At 38.2% G+C, this 14,678-nt stretch overlaps 1 pseudogene; it reads left to right on the forward strand.

Moving 5' to 3' along the window:
- The first annotated feature begins 7,890 nt into the window (after nucleotides 1-7,890).
- LOC122063077 lies at nucleotides 7,891-12,662 on the forward strand (annotated as a pseudogene).
- Nucleotides 12,663-14,678: the final 2,016 nt, after the last annotated feature.

Raw genomic sequence — 14,678 nt, forward strand, 5'->3', positions numbered from 1 at the left:
ACGTCCACTGAGTTGGTTAAAACTTGCATCCAAAATCTATGGAAGACATTAGATGAAGTGGTATTGAGCTAGCTTTGCTGGCTCGGTTTCTTCGTTTACGAACTTAAGTGGTGATGGGATGGGGCGGAATAATGGGGGGATGGGATTTTAGGGGTGAGGCCGGAGGATAGCAGGACCAGAGAAGGTGAAGCCAAAGGAAAATTTGTCAATAAGGGTTCATGATTGAAAGAAAAACACCGTTTTGAATAGTTTTGTAAACCAAAACTTGATTTTGTGTATTTTTGTTAAATGAAACATAAAGTAAAGAGAAACCCAATTGTGGGTAATCATGTAGTTTTCCTTTTTTTTTATTTTACCTGTGTCTATGCCTAAATACAGGCCGATGCAAGAAGACTGTAGTGTCCCTACCTCATGAGCTGAATATTCTTTCAAATAACTTCCCATTAGTGTTTTCCTTACGGTAAATCTGCCTCCTATTGGTTATGGCTGCAAAAGCGGGTTTTGGTAACAACTAACGTGATATTTGAAAGCCATATATAGTGTTAAAAGGCAAATTTGAAGTCCGGAACCTCTCCTCACATTGTAAACAATTTGTTTCATCTCACACCTTCTATCCAGGAGGAACTATCCTTGATGAAACCCCTCAAATCCCTAAATCCCTAGAGGTAGAGGAATTGAGGGTAAGTGCCTAAAAGGTTAACCCAACCTTTTCTGCTGGTTCTTCTTTCTGTCGATCTTCCAAGACCTAAATAATTCAATTTTTTTGCCCATGAACTATTTGTTTCAAGGGGTTGGTTAGATTCAAAACTTGAGATAAGGGGTGTAGGCTGGAAAAGATTCATAAGTGACTATTAGTGGGGTTGAAGTCACCATATTTTGAGAAGTCGGTATCAATTTGTGCTGAATTTCTCCACATATGGTTCTTTGAATTGCATTTTCTATTCCTCATACGATTCTTTTTTCCAAATTTTATTTTTAGCAACCCCTATGATGGAAGCAACATGTTGTCCAATTCAACCATGAATTACAAATAATAATTTTTTGCCTTATGGCATGTATATCCCCCCCCTCTTTTGGTTATAAATTTTCTCAACTATCAAAAAGAAAAAAAGTCACGTACTTGGATGGTGTGAGCTAATTCATATTGCATGTGATATGAAAACTAGGATTGTTATCACATGTGATATAAAGATGAGATCTGAACAAAATTCAGCTGGACAAGTGGAGATTGCTAGAACTTGATCACACGGTTATTACTTTCGATCTACCTATCTATCTACACACACATTCTCTCTCTTTCTTTCTGATTGCGCGATATGGAAAAATATATTTGTAGACATACGGTAACAGCAAAACTTCTTTACGAAATTTCAAATGCAAATTCCGTTGGCTATCCCATATTCATAGTCTCGTAGAAGAAGACCATATAAAGAACATTCCTCCATAGTTTAGTAAAAGCAGCATTAACTAATATTCATTGGGAGTTGATCAACTTGATCAGAAGCGCATGCATGTAAATCTTACATGTAACAAACCAAATTAAGGCAGTGCAACAACACCTCACCTCGTATTCATGAGGAACCCGCACATCGGATCCTCTCCTCAGATGGTAGCCATTTTGTCTCATCTGAGAGCTTCTATCAACGTAGAATCCGCACTGAAAAAGTGATTCTGACATCCCAAGAAGCTCCACATGGGAGAGGAGGCCCCAAAAGTACAGAACTCCAATTAAAGTATATCATAAAAGGTTACAGTAATAACTAACTTGCCAATGACATGGCCAAATAATTCAATTGTATGTCGGATATAATGATGACATAGCATTAGAGTATATACTTGTCGGATCCGGCTCTTCTTTTATCAGTAATCGTCTAGGTCTTACCAATAGTATTCCATCCTAAGTCAATCTAAGGACTCTGGTTGATTTAAAAAAAATAAACAAGACCATCCATCAGGCCCTTTTCAATCCATACCAGAATCTACATCTTGGATCATCTTCCTTCTTTTCTCTGCTAACCTTTGTAACTCTCCATAAATATCATTGTTGCCAATAGAGATGGATTCATATCAGGCCCTCCCAACCGTCGGATCCTCACTGCCACTGTCAGTTGCAGAGGATTTGAATCTTGGCATGTAGCCTAGAAGAAATATGATTGACGCAACTAATGAGATATTTTTTTTTTGCATGCCTATACCTAAATACATATAGATGCAAAAAAGACTGCAAAAAAATTAGTGCTTATTGAGCAACAAATGCATTTGAGAGGAGTTAATCAAGTAACCAACTTTCAGCCAGATACTCTTATGAACACTATTCACTGTCAGGCCAAGGCCCAAACACATCACTAAAAGAGTAATGCGCAACAAATCTACAATCAAGAGCATAATGTTTTGTATGATCTTGATGGACGTTTTTTTACAGAAAAGAATAAAATATTAAATAATAAAACCTATTAATTGATATTTTTCTTTTAATTTAAAAAAATAAAAAATAAGACCGGGCTCAGGTGTGCAACTAAGTGATATTTGAGAGTCCAGAGATCCGGACATTGGATCCTCTCCTCATATGGTGGCCATTTTGTCTCATCTCAGACCTATCAACGTGGAACGCACTCTGAAAATTTGATTTTGATATCACAAGAAGCTCCACATGGGAGAGGAGGTCCCACAAGTACGGCATTCCAATTAAAGTAGATCATAAAAAGTTACAGTAATAACTAGCCAGACGATGACATGGCCGAATAATTCAATTCTCGGTCGGATATAATGATGACATATATTATCTAGGATATAAAGTAATCGTATTCTCATTGTTGGATTTATAGGCTAAATTAATTATTCGAGTTGATTAAATGGGTGAGAGTCAAATTGCATGAACCGGTTCGATCCACTCTCAAGTTTAGGGATATGTTGGTTTAACCCATTGTGGTTTAAGGTTTTGGGTGCACGACAGTATTATAAATACTAGGTTTTGGGTCCCTACAGCCATCATTCACTCTTCCTCACTTTACCACTAAAGTAAGAGAACCAAGGAGGTTTAAGAGGCTGTAGAAGATCCATAGTCAAACCAAGAGAGCGAAAGTGGGAGTGACCAATATCAATCTTCTTCAACATACTTGGTGAAAGGTACAATTAGATACTCTATAATTTTATTAGATCTGTGTTCTTGTTTCTCTGTGATTTCTTCAATTGTAGTTTTGGATTTGCACCTACATTTAGATCTAACAAGTGATATTAGAGCAGACCACATGGGATAAGAATCGATTGAATTTTTCTTGTACATGAGGATTTTGATTATTACTTAAAACCAGATATTTAAAAAAAAAAAATATATATATATATATATATATATATATTTTTTTTGGCAATATGGTTTTGGAATCCAAAACGGATTCTGATTTTTGTTTTGATTTCAAAAACCACTTTTTGCAATCTGGTTTTGAAATCCACGTAGCGGACACAGTTTTTGCAGTTATGTTTAAAAAAAAAAAAGGCTTTTAAGTCACTGTTTCATTAAGAACAAGCAAAAAGGACTTAGTTTTTTTTTTTTTTTTTAAAAGAAAATGTAAGAGGACTAGGGTAACATGTGTCAAGATTATTAGACCCAAACTCTATCATAGTTTAAATTGAATTTTCTCCCTTCTTAAAGTTAAATGGGCTGAGTCCATGGTTGTTCTAAAGTTTGTTTTGGATTATTTTCATTTAACTTAATATTAATGGGCCAAGCCCATGTTTATCTAAATGTTATGGGTGTTCAAGTCCATGGGTATAATTTAAAAAAGGCTTTGAATTAAAAACGTGGTGAAAGACTTGGGTTGACCCCGAATACTCGAGTGACCGGCATTGATAGGGAAGGTTAAATATATTATAAAAAAAAAAACCTTAAGTCCTTTTTGCTTGTTTCTTAAATGAACAGTGACTTAAAAGCCCCTTCCAGCTAGCCAGCTTGGCTTTAATTTTTTCCATAACAGGGAGAAGGGGATCTCTTTTGACTCGGCCTTGGAAGATCTCAACACCCAGGTATTTTGTTGGGAAGTTGTAGCAAGGAATTTTCAACTCTTCTGCAATCCATTGCTTCCTTACTGATGGAATTTTCCCCAAGAATTTCCAACTCTTCGCCCAGGTATATCTGACCTGATTTTATCATATTTTTACAATTTTATTTCAATTTTTACTGATGGATTTCTCGATGTTTTCACTTCTTTTTCAACACATTTATATGGTACATCTTATTTTCATTCAATTGTTCAATACATTGCATCGTGATTAGTTATGTTTGCATATAGTGACCCCCAACCCATGTTATTCACATATGCCATGCTCCATCAGATGAATGGTAGGGTTAGCTTCATCATTACTTTACATTATCAGCGTGTTTGTTTTACTTTTTGTATACTAATCATGCAAAGCAGCTGTATGTTGGTATGTGGATTTGAACCTACCTCTTTAAAATTTTGATACATTTTATTTTCAATGCATGTGTGGTTATAATGTTTGTACATATTCAAAACTTAGATGGTCCATTCAATAATTTGTGGGTATACCTAAGGTAGAAGTCCAGTTTTTATGGGTGGACTGAGGTGCCTAACCCCTTCCTCAGACTGCATCCTGACACGAACGGTTAGACAGTTTGGATGATTCACTTTTTAATTTCAATTTCAATTAAATAGGTCTTACACCCTAATCTAGGTGGCAACTCTTGTTCAATAGAAAGACCGATGGTTTCCCCCTATTGTGGGCCCGGTTTCTCACACTTCCCATAATTTCAATACAGTATTGTCTTTCAGCTTGATAACAACCACATTTTTATTGCAATAATGATCATCGAGAATCTGTTGACTCTTGTACAAGATTTTCATATTGTGTATTAGCTGGACATTAATTTTGCGTGGGATTTTCATAGTTGGATTCATTTGTGCTTCTTTTAGGCCTCGTTTGTTTGATGGATAAGAACGGATGAGAAACTTGTGATGGTGAGTCCCACATGATGAGGGTTAGGTTGTCAAGGAAAAGAAGGAAAGGAAAAAAATGGAATATATAATTTTCAGTGGGGTGTGATTCTATGAGAAAGGCAGAAAATGAAGGTGAGGTGAATTCTATAAGAAAGAGAGGAAATAAGAGGAACAGAGAGATAGACATAAAACAATTTTCCCATAAAATCTTACTAATTTGACTTTAGAAGTGAGTGGGGTGGGAAAAATTAAGTGCTTCATTAGTAGACAACAATAATTATTGCATTAGATGACAATGTCTGGTAAGTTTCTTTCTCACTCATCCAAACACTCATATTTATGGTAGTTTGTGGGGAAACAAGTACAACTTTCCCACTCCTTTTTACCTTTTCCACTTTTTTCTATCAAACAAATAGGGTCTTAATGAAATGGATGATAACGATTATAAATTTCATAAAATCTCAAATCTTCTTAATAAAAATCGATAAGTTGTATGAATACCAATAGAAAGCAAAAACATATGTTTAATGGGCATGCACCTATCCATGTGCAACAAACAAAACCCTCCCCTAACACTAAAAATTATGTAGGGAAAAAACAACAATTTATCCACAAAGGTTTAGTTATAACCGTAACTATTCAGATCGTTGGGGTTTCATGTTGAAGGCAAAATTAATAATCCCACATCAATAACTAGCTTATAGGTACTATAGGGCACTATCTCCTTAATAACTAGCTTTTGATGATAATTCCTACCTAAGTCCTTACAAGTTGTATTGAAGCGAATTTCGACAGAGGAAAGTGCACAAGGAGAGCAAAAGAGGAATTGATCCTCTAGTACAATTCTGATTTGATTGCAATACGGAAGAGGAGATCACTGGGCATTTCTTTTCCTTCCCCCCTGTCATATGGCAAAGAGTGGCTTAGATTGTGTTGGTTTTTATTTTCCCATTGTTTTGACTCAATTGAGATTTGAGAAAGACTTTCATACCAAAAAAAAAAGTTTGAGAAAGACAAGCTTCGGTGATTGTGCAGGGAGAGAGAGAGAGAGAGAGAGTAATGCTTCCCTTAGCTAAATTTTTTTTCTATGTTCCGAGCCAATATCATACGAGTTTGCTTTGTAAGTGTTTTTTTTTTTTAGAACCACTAGTCCTTGATAATGAAGCGTTGTGGAGAGATATTCTTACCTTGCAACCAATTGTCAGAGGAGTACAAGAAGCCATTGTTGTTGCTAATGCAAGGAGACGTTATTAGTGTTGAGGAGCTGTTGCTACTGTCAAGAAGCCGTTGTGGAGTTGTTGTCAGAGTGGTGGAGGTGTTGTTGTCGATATGGGTGCACACCCAAGGTCCTCCTAACCGTGGATGTCGGGTTGAGCGCCCAACACATTGGACAAGATCTTTTTTCATACCTAGGAGTCCTTCTCTAATTTGATTGTGCTCTAGAAATTCAGCTTTCCTGGTTGTGGATGATTAAATTAGGTATTTTAGTTTCTATCCCTCTAGGTAGTTGTGGGGGGTCCTCCTAGCCGTGGATGTCGGGTTGAGCGCCCAACACATTGGACAAGATCTTTTTTCATACCTAGGAGTCCTTCTCTAATTTGATTGTGCTCTAGAAATTCAGCTTTCCTGGTTGTGGATGATTAAATTAGGTATTTTAGTTTCTATCCCTCTAGGTAGTTGTGGGGGGTCCTCCTAGCCGTGGATGTCGGGTTGAGCGCCCAACACATTGGACAAGATCTTTTTTCATACCTAGGAGTCCTTCTCTAATTTGATTGTGCTCTAGAAATTCAGCTTTCCTGGTTGTGGATGATTAAATTAGGTATTTTAGTTTCTATCCCTCTAGGTAGTTGTGGGGGTGTCAATATTGACCCTGAACCATTAAAGCTGACCGGAACCATCCCCCAAAACCCAAACCAAACCAAATCAAACCCTTATTAGGTTGGTTTCGGATCAAGGGGCTTACTAATTATCGGTTTTGGTTTGGTTCAGGCCAGCCCGATGGGCACCCCGAGGGACCGAAAGTTTAGCCCGATTATTTAAACCCTATAGTATTTTTTGTAAGAAAAAAATGGTGCTCCATGGTAGTGATCATAGCCCTATAGTATATATGGTTCTTTGACCATTCTATTTAGGGGTGTCAATTGGTCGGTTCGATTCGGTTTCTATCAGGCTGAATTGGTTTTGGTCTAGGAATGAGGGAGACCAAAACCAATCGGTTAAGGAACTTCAGTTTTCGGTCGGTTTTGATTTTGGTCCAGTTTATTTCTGCTTTTTAATATCGGGTTAATACCAATTTAGATCGGTTTATTATTGGGCTTGAATCATAATGAAATCTTACATTCATAACTTGTAGTGATAAAAGTTTTGACGAAAACACTTTAAATTATGACTAAATCATGGTTAATCGTTGAGAAGGAAAGATAAATAATATTGAAACCGCTGGACAACTAATTACTAAGAAGATAACTAATATTGAAATCACAAAATGAACCCTATTATCCAATTCATTTAACTATCCAACTAATTATGTGGTGAACAAGGAAATCAATAGAAGCATTATTACAATTTACAAATCAAATACTCTATTCATAACTTCATAATCATTGATTTGTAACAATTCTCCTTACGATAAAAAATATTCTTACTAATATTGTAAAAAATGAATAATCAATTCACCAATTTATAATCTCATAATCATTTATTTTTTTATCGGTTTCATTCGGTTTGGTTTCAATTTGATTATTGATTAGTTTGATTTGAATCGATTTTTAATCAGTCCCAACATACCTCAATCCAAAATCAATCCAATAATGATCGATTTGGTTCGATTCGAATTTTTTCAATCAGTTTCGGTCCATTTTATCGGTTCGGGCTGAGTTTTGACACCCCTAATTCCATTGTTTCCATTTTTTAATCCAGCGGCGGAACTTTGAACCCTATGGAGCAAGAGAAATCGCATATCGCAAATCCAAGCTATCTGATCGCTGCTCGCCACTCGCCACTCGCCACCTACTGCTCTCCTTCTATTGCTCACCGCCTGCTACTCTTCATTGCCTTTGTGGGAAGTCCTCGCGAGTCGCAACATCGTTCAAGTTAGTCTCTCTCTCACTCTGCAATTTCGTGAAAGGCAAATAGCCCTAAGATTGTAACTGCGCCCCCTTTCTACTGCCTGCAACCTCCCTGCAACTCTCCTACTGCCTATTGTCTGTTGCCCCCTTTCTCTGGCATCTTCCTCTCATGTTGGATTGCAAGCTAGGGAAGTTGAACCGGTCGAATGAGAGAGTTTCAAATTTCATTCCAGAGATACCCATTACCCATACACCTCATCTAATCCAATGTTCAACAGGTTCATGTAATTAACAGTCATCCTTTGCGAGACTTCTAACTTTAAAATCTAAATAAAAAAAACTGCAACAAGACTTCCCTTTCCATTTTCAATCAGCAATAATAAAAATAGTTGAATTGATCATTGTTATATAGATTCAAACTAACAAAAAATTAGTCATTAACTTGAATAATAAACGTCTCTTAACACTTCAAACTTCCAAGTTCAAAGACGAAAAACCATCAAATTTTGAAGCTTTTGCTTGACCAAATGTTCTGTATAACCATTAAAGCCTACAAGTTCAAAGGCAACATAAAAGTTGATACTTTTTTATTTTTTCTTCTTTTCATTTCTGCTTCTGGAAGAGGGAGAAACGAATGAAAAAGGAACTTGCCATGTGCTCGTATGTCGAAGATCTAATTCCATTCTTGAGTTAAAAACTTGAAATCTCAGAAAAAAAGATGGAAGATTTTCTTTTCGGAAGAAAGCAGAAGACTGATTTTCCCTCTTTCTTCATTCGTGATTGTATTTGGCGGATAGTTATTGATAGGGATTTACCGCCAGGGAGTTGAGGCTTGTAGGCTGTAGCAGAAGATTCCAACTCGCCAAGGAGAAGAAGGAAGGTTAGGGCTCTATAGTCCACTTTGTTCCAACCCCTCTTGAGAGGCTTGAGACTCGAGACTCAAGAGCTAATGTTTTTTTTTCTTTTTTGGTAAAAGAGAATTAATGGTTAAAGAGTTCAGGAAGGGAAGGGCTGACCCAATACGATTAGTGGGATTTTTTCCCATCTTAATTAAAAAAAGCCTCGAAGGTAGTGTGATCTCTACATCCACACACAGGAACAGTGAAAAATGACTGCCCCACCTTCTTGAAAAGAGGAATTCCTTGTTGTTGATTCTTCTGCATGTGTTTCTATTGGTCTCTGTGCTAGTGTAGGGACACGCTGCCTTTTTAGGAAACCCTCTCCCATATCATTTTATAATCTTTTGAGTTTTGATCGGAATCAATAGTTTTCCCAAGACTCGGCCAAACAAAGGAATCAATGTCGACTCGCCATGAAAGTCATGTTTTTTTTTCTACAATGGATGAATCTTCATGATTCATGACCAAGAATCCCGTTTTTTGAAAATTTTCTTTTCTTTTACATTCAATTCTTGACAACCAAATTGGGGCAAAAATGGAAAAAGAGAAAATTACATAATACAAATGAATCACATACCATCCCAAATGAATTACATAACCTTTAGAGTTAGAAGTCTGGCAAAGTATGGTTATTAATTACATGAACCTGTTGAACATTGGATTAGATGAGGTGTATGGGTATCTCTGGTATGAAATTTGAAACTCCCTCTTTCAAGCAGTTCAACTTCCCTAGCTTGTGTAGCACTTGCACTGGTATATTCTAAATCACTAGTGAATAAAGGATATAAAAAACAGGAAAAACATGACTCACCCTGACCAGGTCGACTCACCAGGTTTTTGACAGGCTGAGTTGGGTCTATTCTCCATCATTTAATTGCGGGAAGAGATCCATTGAATGATGGATTTCTTTTTACCTGAAACATGTTCCTGATGCAAGGATCAGGTTAGTTCAATCAACACCTTTATTTTGGCTGTCCCAAACCTAGAACACCTTGTTTTTATGCTATACAAGCTTGTCTAATTGCTAGAGAGAGTTGCAGTAATAACAATTTTTTGTTTGTTTTAAATTTCTCATCTTTGTCTTGTAGTTGATGCTTTGTTGACCAACTCTCTGGTAAGCAAAGAAGAAACAATTTAAAGGATTAGCCTTTGATCCCGAACTCTTGTCTCATAATGCAACTGAAATTTAAATTTTTTGAGATGTGCCTTCAAGTGCCTCACTTAAAGCCACTCAACCTGAATCAGTTCATGTCAAATGGATGCCAGGTTTAAAGCAAAAATTAACACATATGCTTTTTTCAACCATGGTCATTATCGAAATGACAGAACCTTATCTTGGAGAACGGAAAATAGAAGTTAGCTTTTTTGGGTAGCTAACAGAGATCATAATACAAGTAGCTAGCTATTAGACCTATCCTTTTGGATATGTTGTGGCTTCTTGTCTCTTTCTTGGTCTTTAAAGCATATACACACCATTGGCTGCATCAACATGATAGTTTCCTTCTTGCTAACCTAAACAAAACTAAGGGAACAAATCAATAAAGTCATTGAGCTCCTGAACTTAGATAATTATTCTATAACAATCCCAAGAATTTTTATGGAGCAAAGACAACCCAACTAGGCTGAAATCTCGCTCTTCTGTTTTCAAAATTTTCACGACTTACTGTTAGTTTTACTATTACTGTAATTGTGTATGAGAGAGAGCATTGCCCAATGTTGAATTCATATATTTTCTGTTGCCCATCTCTTTTCTAGGAATATCCGATTTCAATGCTGCTTCACTCTGTAGTGGGAAAAAGAAGTCTTTGGCTCTTCTCTCCAAGGATCATCTCCTCCTTTGTTAACAACAGCAATGGAAACAGCTTCATCTCTGCCTCTTGTGCATCCACTCAAACTCCAACTACATTCCACTCCGCATTAATTACTCTGTTTCACAACTCCAATAGAAAGACAAGCAGAGTCCTTGGCCAATCATCTCCAACAACATCATCATTGTCATCAAACTGCTATGCATCTATCCTTCAATCTTGCATTGACCAAAGGGCAATTGAACCTGGAAAACAGATCCATGTTCATCTTCTCATTGACCTTGCTTTGAATACTGTGGTGGCTACCAAACTCATCAATCTCTACTCGATGTGCAGTTATTTACCAGATGCACACTTCTTGTTTGATGGAATTCCCAAGGACAATGTGTTCCTATGGAATGTCCTCATCCGTGGCTATGCTTGGAGTGGACCCCATGAAGCTGCCCTCTCCCTTTACCACCAGATGCTTCTTTCTGGTCTCAAGCCTGACAATTTCACTTTTCCCTTCGTCCTCAAGGCTTGTTCTGCCCTCTCTTCTCTTCAAGAAGGAAGAGAAATCCATGGACATGCCATTCAAATGGGATGGGAATTTGATGTTTTTGTTGGGGCAGCCCTTATTGACATGTATGCTAAATGTGGGTGTGTGGGGAGTGCAAGGCAAGTCTTTGATAAGATTCTAGTGAGAGATGTGGTCCTTTGGAACTCAATGCTTGCTGCTTATTCTCAGAATGGGCAACCAGACAATGCCCTCTGACTATGCCGTGATATGGTAACGGTGGGTTTAAGGCCCACTGTTGCCACTCTTGTGGCAGTTATCTCGGCTTCGGCTGACATTGCAGCTCTCTCTCAAGGGAGGGAAGACTATGGGTTGAGTTGGAGACATGGATTTGACTCCCCGGACAAAGTCAAGACAGCCCTTGTAGATCTGTATGCCAAGTGTGGTTCTGTTCATGTTGCCCAAAGATTGTTTTGAGCGGATCACAGAGAAGAGAGTCATCTCTTGGAATGCCTTGATTTCTGGTTATGCGATGCATGGCCATGCCTCTGAAGCCCTTTCCCTGTTTGAGGAGATGAAGGAGGAAGCCCAGCCCAACCACGTAACTTTTGTTGGTGTTCTCTCGGCTTGCAGTCATGGAGGTTTGATGGATGAAGGGTGGAATTTTTTTAAGTTAATGGTGACAAAATAATTGATACAGCCCACGGTTCAGCATTATACATGCATGGTTGATCTTCTTGGTCATGCTGGACGATTGGATAAGGCTTACAATCTTATCCAACAGATGAAAGTGAGGCCAGACTCTGGTGTTTGGGGTGCTTTGTTGAACTGTTGTAAAATCCACAGAAATGTGGAGTTGGGGGAGAGGGCTATAGAGAAGCTGATTGATCTTGAACCCAATGATGCAGGCAATTATGTGAATTTGTCAAACATCTATGCTCAAGTTGGGAATTGGGAAGGAGTTGCCAAGGTGAGGAAGTTGATGAAAGAAAGGGGACTGAAGAACAGCACTGCTTGTAGCTGGATTAAAGTAAAAAACAAAGTCCAAGCTTTTTTGGCTGGAGATACTTCTCATCCTAAATCTGAGGAGATATATGCAGAGGTGGAGAGGTTAAGGGGACTAATGAAAGATGATGGCTATGTTCCAGATACTGCAGCAGTTTTCCGTGATATTGAAGATGATGAGAAGACTGCCATGGTTTGTAGTCATAGTGAAAAGCTTGCAATTGCATTCGGACTCCTCAGCACACCCCCAGGAACAAGGCTTCTTGTTACCAAAAACCTCCGTGTCTGCGATGACTGCCATATGGCAATCAAGTTCATCTCAAGAATCACAGAGAGGGAAATTGTTGTTAGAGATGTCAATCGCTACCATCACTTTAAAGATGGTGTATGTTCATGTGGAGATTATTGGTGAAAAGAACAAGGAGAAGACTGGTAATATGTTAATCATGTTCAGTAATCACTGCTTATATAGAAATGAAATGAGGTCGTGTTTTAGGTTTGGATTTGCTGGTTATTGATATCTATGCTTTGGGTCATGGTTATTCGAGGCCGTTGATTTGCTTGCTCATGTTTTTGTGGAGGTTGACTAGTGACAACTTGAAAATGATGGGAAACTTGGGTGATAATTGTTTGCTAGTAGGACAGGACTAGTGTATGGCTGAACAAGACCTATGCCTAAGTTGTACACTTAGTTTATTTTTTGGCCCTTCAAAGCTTTTACTTTGTGGGTATTGCAGGCTAGGGGTTGTAGCGATGGATACATGGTTAATTCGTCATTCTTTAAATTTAAGGATTTTCAATTCAAAGGATTTACTACTCCTAAATTTGAATGCTCTCCAAATTTGTCTGATTGGATGCATGGTTCTATGGCATAACTGTATGTTACGTTGCTTTAGTTTTGTTAAGAATTAGCGTTAATCCCGATAAGGGATTAGCGTCAAAACCAAGATCCGATAGGGGCCTTTTGGTCCTATCAGGTCCAGATTTAAGTGTTTTAGGGTTGCGACTTAAGTGAGGGGCTTTTCTGTACTTTCTTCTTTGTTTTATGCAATATATATACACTACATTGACCTGCGATCAGTCTATTCTGGACTGATCGCAGGCTGCTCTGTTTCTGGACAGCTTTCGGTCTCTCCTTCTTCTCTTCTTCTTCTCCTTCTCGTTTCTAGTTCTGGTTACATCTAATTAATATTGCAACATGGTATCAGAGGAGGTTTAATTAAATCGATTGGTCAAAACAAACCTATCGCTGCTGATTTCAACCTAGCGATAAATGTCCTTGGTGTGCAGCCGCCTTCTTTGCTGCAATTACTATGACCTAATTAATATGAAGTGATCTACAGTACATGTAAGTCATCTTCCATACTGCTGCTATTGGTTTTTGATGCTGGTTCTTACTGTTTAAGAAAGCCACTGGACTTGTTCTCCCCTACCGATGGCTGCTACTACTACTTCATCATCGATGGCTGCTACTACTACTTTGTACTTTTTATATACATCCTGCTGAAAGTTGCTGCTGCCTACTGTGTTTTTTGTCCATGCGATTAGCCTTCTTGCAGAATTTTTGTTCTCCTATCGAAGGCTGATTCGATACTATTGCTGCCCCCATCGGCTAGTTATTTTTTTGTTGAGATTTGTGTTGTCTGATTGCTCACTGCTATTGTTTTTCCTACTTGGTGGGAAATTATTATTTGATTCTCATGGCTGAGACCAAAGTCCCTACCCCTACTACTACTATCTCTTCTACCTCGGACAATGTTAATGTCCAGATTACATCTATCAAGCTTAAGGGAAGCTCAAATTACCTTCTTTGGGCTCAGTCAGTCAAGGTGTATCTGATGGCTAAGGACAAGCTTGATTACACCACCTCTGATTCTCCCAAAGAATCTGAAATTGGTTATGCTCAATGGTAGAAAAAGAATGCATTAATTTTAATTTGGTTATGGAACAGTATGGAACCCGATGTCGCTGCTAGTGTTATGTTTCATTCTACTGCCAAGGGAGTGTGGAATGATTTGAAGGAGACCTACTCTCAGGAGAAGAACATGACCCATATCTATGATATCTATGAAAAACTGTTTCAGTATCTCCAGTTAGACAAGCCACTTGCAGAATACTACAATACTTTCAGGGCTGTGGTTAAAGAACTCAATGTATTTCAACCCTTAACCACTGACATTGACAAATTGAAGGCTCAGCGTAACGAGTTCTTCATCACCAAATTCTTGGCTGGTCTGAACAATGACCTGAAGGTAGTGAAGGGTCACTTACTTGCAGGCAATACTGTGCCTACTTTGAATGATACATACTTATGCCTGCAGCGCATTACCTCTTCCACTAAACCTGATCAGTCTTCCAAAGACAATTCTGCCTTCCATGCCAACCGTTGACGTGGTCGTGGTCGTGGTCGTGGGGGAGGCCGTGGATCTGGTGGATAGCCCTTTGACCAT

This window comes from Macadamia integrifolia, unplaced genomic scaffold (assembly GCF_013358625.1).
Source record: "Macadamia integrifolia cultivar HAES 741 unplaced genomic scaffold, SCU_Mint_v3 scaffold1188, whole genome shotgun sequence".
In the NCBI taxonomy this organism is placed as follows: Eukaryota; Viridiplantae; Streptophyta; class Magnoliopsida; order Proteales; family Proteaceae; genus Macadamia; species Macadamia integrifolia.